This window comes from Octopus sinensis, linkage group LG17, assembly GCF_006345805.1.
Source record: "Octopus sinensis linkage group LG17, ASM634580v1, whole genome shotgun sequence".
Taxonomy (NCBI): domain Eukaryota; kingdom Metazoa; phylum Mollusca; class Cephalopoda; order Octopoda; family Octopodidae; genus Octopus; species Octopus sinensis.
The window spans coordinates 50,241,015-50,247,014 of NC_043013.1; the positions used below are offsets into that span (position 1 = coordinate 50,241,015).

The following is a 6,000-nucleotide window of genomic DNA, read 5'->3' on the forward strand; positions in this document are numbered from 1 at the left end:
CCTAGAAAAAGGCATTTTTCTGAAAAAGTTTATTGGGATTCCTAGGTTTTATATGTCAGAATAAACTTTTTCAGAAAAATGCATTTCTGAAGGGGAGGTGTGAATTTGCATTAGCCCCATTCCCAAATCTTTTAGTGGGTGCATCAAATAACTTTACCGTCATCCTCAAAAACTTCATGGATGCGAAAACGAAAGCTGACATATATAACAGAGATGTAGAGCATATATTTCTGTACTTTGTTTATTCGTATAAGTAATTGAATTTGTTGTGCGCGCGCGCACACACACACACACACACACACAAATGTTCTCCAAGCATTTGGCTATTATTTTTAGGATATCGACATTTACAGTTTCAGTCAGTTTGGAGTTTTTCATAGAAAACTTGAGATTAAAAAAAAAAAATCCCCATATTCTTAATCTCTGTATTTTTTTCCACGTACATTGAAAAATAGGTAAAATTTTCGATTAACACCCGCACGATTTTCACTAAGAAAAACAAAAACAAAAACAAACTTACCAAGACATCTCCCAAGACAACGAATACAGGTAAAAAAAAAGTCATGGAAAAGAAGTCACAGGGATTTTGTCCGGGGGAGGGTGTTGTCCAAGGGAGTTTTGTCCGGATCCCATAAATTAATTGTGACTTTATTACCGGTCACCATTACAACAACCCTATCACTTCATCGTCCCTAATGATACAGGGGTAAAACATAATCAAGTTCTAAGAACTAATAAGATTTTCAGTATTCAAAAGAATAATAAATACAAAAAATATATATATATAAATACTATAATCATCGTTATTTCTTCTAGCAAACTAGTAACTAACTCGCAATGCAGGTAAGCTAAGTTTTCAGTGTCACAGAAACTTTAGAGAGGAGAAGGTTATTACGATCAGACCTAAAACTATTAGGGATGTAAATAATACAACCTCTTAACGATTAGGTAACAAGCTAAAGTTTCTCTTCAAAGCAATTTGAAAGTTAATTACAATAATAATAATAATAATAATAATTTTGAAAGACCAACAAAAAACAAAATAAAAAAAGTGAAGAGTTATGAAAAGTTACCTGATTACCTTCAATGGACGGTTCTGTATGTTTCCTGAGACATGCGTAGATAGACTACTACACGCGCAAAGGTAGATTACAGCACACCTGTATAAGGAAGTTTAAAATAATCAGTCACCAGCATAAGTCGGCGACGCTGTACACATAGTGGCAAGTAGTGGTTTGTATCTAGGTTGTTTGTTTGGTGACGCGGCGAGCTGGCAGAAACGTTAGCGCGCCGGCCGAAATGCTTAGCGGTTTTTCGTCTGCCATTACGTTCTGAGTTCAAATTCCGCATGGTCGACTTTGCCTTTCATCTTTCCTGGTTCGATAAATTAAGTACCTATTTCTTTATTACCCACAAGGGGCTAAACACAAAGGGGACAAACAAAGACAGGCATAGGTATTAAGTCGATTACATCGACCCCAGTGCGTAACTGGTAATTGATTTATCGACCCCGAAAGGATGAAAGGCAAAGTCGACCTCGGCGGAATTTGAACTCACAACGTAACGACAGACGAAATACGGCTACGCATTTCGCCCGGCGTGCTAACGTTTCTGCCAGCTCGCCGCCTTAAGATAAATTAAGTACCAATTACGCACTGGGGTCGATGTGATCGACTTAATCCGTTTGTCTGTCCTTGTTTGTCCCCTCTATGTTTAGCCCCTTGTGGGTAATAAAGAAACATATAGTAGTGATAAAACATAATATTGGGCGATCTTTCGTTTTGACCCGCAAGAACTCTCATTGGATCAACTGTTTTTTTGTTAATTTCCGTAATTTCTTTTTCATTTATTTACTGGGTTATGCACAAACATAACTCAGCTACCATTTTGTGATGACGGTGGTGTGGCCCAGGGTTTATATCTTCCTTAAAGTGTATTTACCTTTTGACGGGAGCCTTTATGCAAATTTTGTTGTTGTTTTTCTTAGCAATGCCTGTAGCGACGACGGTGAAGTTATAGCGGAAATTTGAAGTTATGAGAAGTCTCTTACTCTCTTACTTGTTTCAGTCATTTGACTGCGGCCATGCTGGAGCACCACCTTTTTTAGTACTTATTCTATCGGTCTCTTTTTTGCCGAACCGCTAAGTGACGGGGACGTAAACACACCAGCATCGGTTGTCAAGCAATGCTAGGGGGACAAACACAGACACACACACACACATAAACATATATATACATATATACGACAGGCTTCTTTCAGTTTCTGTCTACCAAATCCACTCACAAGGCATTGGTCGGCCCGGGGCTATAGTAGAAGACACTTGCCAAAGATGCCACGCAGTGGGACTGAACCCGCAACCGTGTGGTTGGTTAGCAAGCTACTTACCACACAGCCACTCCTGCGCCTAAGTAGCACAATTTTAATTTAACCTTCCTATTCACATGTTGATACACACATATAAACACACATTACTGAGACGTGCTTTCCGACATCATTTGGTTGAGGGATATGTAGTGATCTCGGATTTTTTCGGTTTGAACGGCAGTTTTGAACATAATTTCTTTGTAACTAAACACTTTTAAACTTCGTATACTGGTAGAATGTGTTTTCTAAAACATCTTTTTCTCTTGGCTTTATTGAGAAAATTCTATAGTTTGTAAGATATTTGTTGTTGTTTTTCTTCAATTTTTGCAATTTTAACCAATCACTGACGTCCATTGAGGTAAAAAAAAAACATTCTGTGCCGTATGAATATGTCCCTTGTTTAAGAAACAGATTGGGTTTATTTACATTTGTGAAGAAAAAAAGATACCCTTCCCCCACCCCTAACCCTAAAACAGATTGAAATGCAATAGATCGATACTAGGGTCATAATTATGGGTGACAATTTCATATGACCGCTAGAAAAAACTGCCATTCAAACCGAAAAGATCCGTGATCTCATTTAGGCATAGAGTAAATTTGAACCAGAATCTACCAATTTCCCTTAACATTACAACAGCACTTTTCTTACAGAGAAACAATGGTTGACAGCAAGTTACATTTAACATATGGCTTTGCTAAGCTGATTTATATCTTTACCACTTGACCCTCTTGACCTCTTCTTGGTCATGAAAAGTTAGAATTGAGATAACAGGTACCCCCAACGAAATCTACTGTTCTCAACAATATGTCTCTCTTTCTAGCTAGTTTTGTATCATCGATAATATTAATATGCCAATTTGTTTTTTTATACGTACCTGCCGCGTGTGTCATGCTTAAAAGAAAGAAATTGTTGAAAGAAATTTTGTTACTTAAATAAAAAGTTATTAAGTAGATCTCTTGTAATTTCTGAAAGAGATTTGAAACCATCACTTATGTATTGCATTACCACTTCTCAACAATTACCTTAATCAGAAAATTAAGATACTTAAATCTGATGCGTGTATTGAGCAGAGGAAGTGAAAGAGAGAGCGAGATGATGGCATGAAACTGTCTTTTCAGAGTGGCTGATTATTTGAATGCCTTTCTACGATTGGATTGAAATTGACCCCAGTCCCAACCACACACACACATACATGCACACATTTGCTTTAGGTCTTCTACCCATTTGAACTCGGCCATACACCAGATAACATGGTAAGTCTTATGTTTTGAAATTATCAAATTACACCTCGGCTAAAAAACATCCTTTGGCTTTCGAATACAACTGTAACGAACTCTGGTGAACTTCCTCTCTCTATTATATAACAAATATGTGCGCCAATATGCAACCCAACCAATTGCAGCCTTCAAATAAGTCACATGAGACAGTCTGTTCCAAACAAGCATTTGAGCCTACCCTTCAGCTATAAAAGTTCACCTCTTCATAGGCTCGGCATCAGTTGATTCCAGACTGAGTCGGTGAGCTTTGTAAAGCAAGAAGGGTATTGGTAGTAGTTTCTTTGACGTGAGTTTGAATTGTTACACACTGTTATTATATGTTTGTTGTAGGTCTCCCCACGTGGGAGAACCAAGATTCGTTGAATTGTTTAGATTGTTGAATTTTTGTTGCTGTGTTTTGCCTGTTTTTGAAAATTGTTTCTTCCCCATTATGGGTGAAGTGGGAAAAGGAGGAGAAATGGAATGTGTCGCAAGTTATGCATCCGCAACTACACAGAGTATTACGACCAACACCCTTGAAGTTCGCGAGATAAAAATAGAGACAGAGGAATGGGAAAAAGGAAAAAATTGTTACAAAAGGAAGGGTCTAGTTTAAAGCTGACCTCGCCAGAAGAAGTGATGAAGAATGTAACAAGGAAGACGGTTGTATACAGGACGTTATCAACCGCTACCAAGAAAATAGAAATTGCTCCAATAGAGGCAATAGAAGAATGTCTAGCTGAAGTGAGAGGGTTAACCACCTACTATACATGTGGAAGAAAATACTGCACAGTGGAGGTTAGGTTCTCCGGTGAGGAGGACGTTATTAATCTCTCCACTGAGCCAATAAGGACACAAGAGTGGGTGCTGCTGCCGATGTACTGTGGCAAAGGTGTTGCCAAAGTGAGAGTCGGCAGAGTGCTCCCCGAGATCGAAGAGGCATGGCTGGTGGCAGGAGTCATGCACAGAATGGAGGAAGATGCAAGGATTCTGAAGATAACCAGAATGAAGGAAGTTAATTGATGGGGGCTACGGCATAGAAATGGTAATTCAAGTTGAGTTGAAAGATCTACATGGAATTGTAGAAGAGATTCTTCTACCATAAGACATTGCGCTAAGAGTGGTGGTGGAAGTTATCTTCAGAATCCTTGCATCTTCCTCCATTTCGTGCATGACTGCTGCCAACAACCATGCCTTTCAGGAAAAAAAAATGCAAAAAGAAAGAGGAAACTTTCATAACTTGTATAAATTAACAGTTAAATGGTCCTGCTTGAGAAGTGGGGTTCAATGCAGCCATTTCATTATCATCGAGCTGGCAGAATCGTCAGCACACCAGGCGAAATGCGTAGCCATATTTAGTCTGCCGTTATGTTCCGAGTTCAAATTCCGCCGAGGTCGATTTTGCCTTTCATCCTTTCGGGGTCGATAAATTAAGTACCAGTTACGCACTGGGGTCGATGTAATCGACTTAATCCGTTTGTCCCCTGTATGTTTAGCCCCTTGTGGGTAGTAAAGATATATATCATAGATTTCATTATACATTTTTTCATTTTCATTCATTTTATGTTTTTTGTCCCAACCATGGTGTTCTGTCTGTCCTTGTGCTGTCCCCTCTATGTCATGGCTTGGGTGCCAAATAAAGAAATCAGTTGATTCCAGACTTTCTAACCACTGACCACATTGCAGCGACCCCCATCTTCGTTGCCTCCACTGATGTCTCTCACCAACGTCGCCAACATCTACACAGCACCAACACACTGCACTGGTTCCTACACTTCGTTGTTCATGAGCTTCTCACCAGGGTTAACAGCTAACACACAACCCACGCAGATGCTTGTATATATGTGAACAAAAGCACATCAGCCATTTCAATTCAGTTTGTGACCACAATAAACATATTTAAAGTCACCAGCCTTCTGTTTGCATATTCTTCATCCAGGTCTACTACCAAACAACATTACAACCTTCTGAGCGGAGTCTCATTAGATGACACCACAACCTGTAACATCTAAAGTGGTGACCCCAACGTGATCTGGACACTAACCATCTAAAGTGGTAAACCCAATGTGATGTGGACACTAACCATCTAAAGTGGTAAACCCGGCGTGATGTGGACACTAACCATCTAAAGTGGTGACCCCGGCGTGATGTGGACACTAACCATCTAAAGTGGTGACCCCGGCGTGATGTGGACACTAACCATCTAAAGTGGTGACCCCAACGTGATGTGGACACTAACCATCTAAAGTGGTGACCCCGGCGTGATGTGGACACTAACCATCTAAAGTGGTGACCCCGATGTAAAAATGAAGATATCCTGCTAAAGTGGTAACCCCAACGCCGACACAGCATGGACATAAGATGAGAGAGATTTTGCT

The 6,000-nt window shown here is 39.7% G+C and overlaps 1 protein-coding gene across 1 annotated transcript in view; it reads right to left on the bottom strand.

Moving 5' to 3' along the window:
• Positions 1–1,222, bottom strand: part of LOC115220943 — a 104,915-nt gene extending 103,693 nt beyond the window's left edge. Inside the window, exon 1 of the mRNA XM_036510576.1 lies at positions 1,074–1,222. The gene's annotated coding sequence lies outside the window, so the exon portion shown is untranslated. The remainder of the gene's footprint in view (positions 1–1,073) is intronic.
• Positions 1,223–6,000: the final 4,778 nt, after the last annotated feature.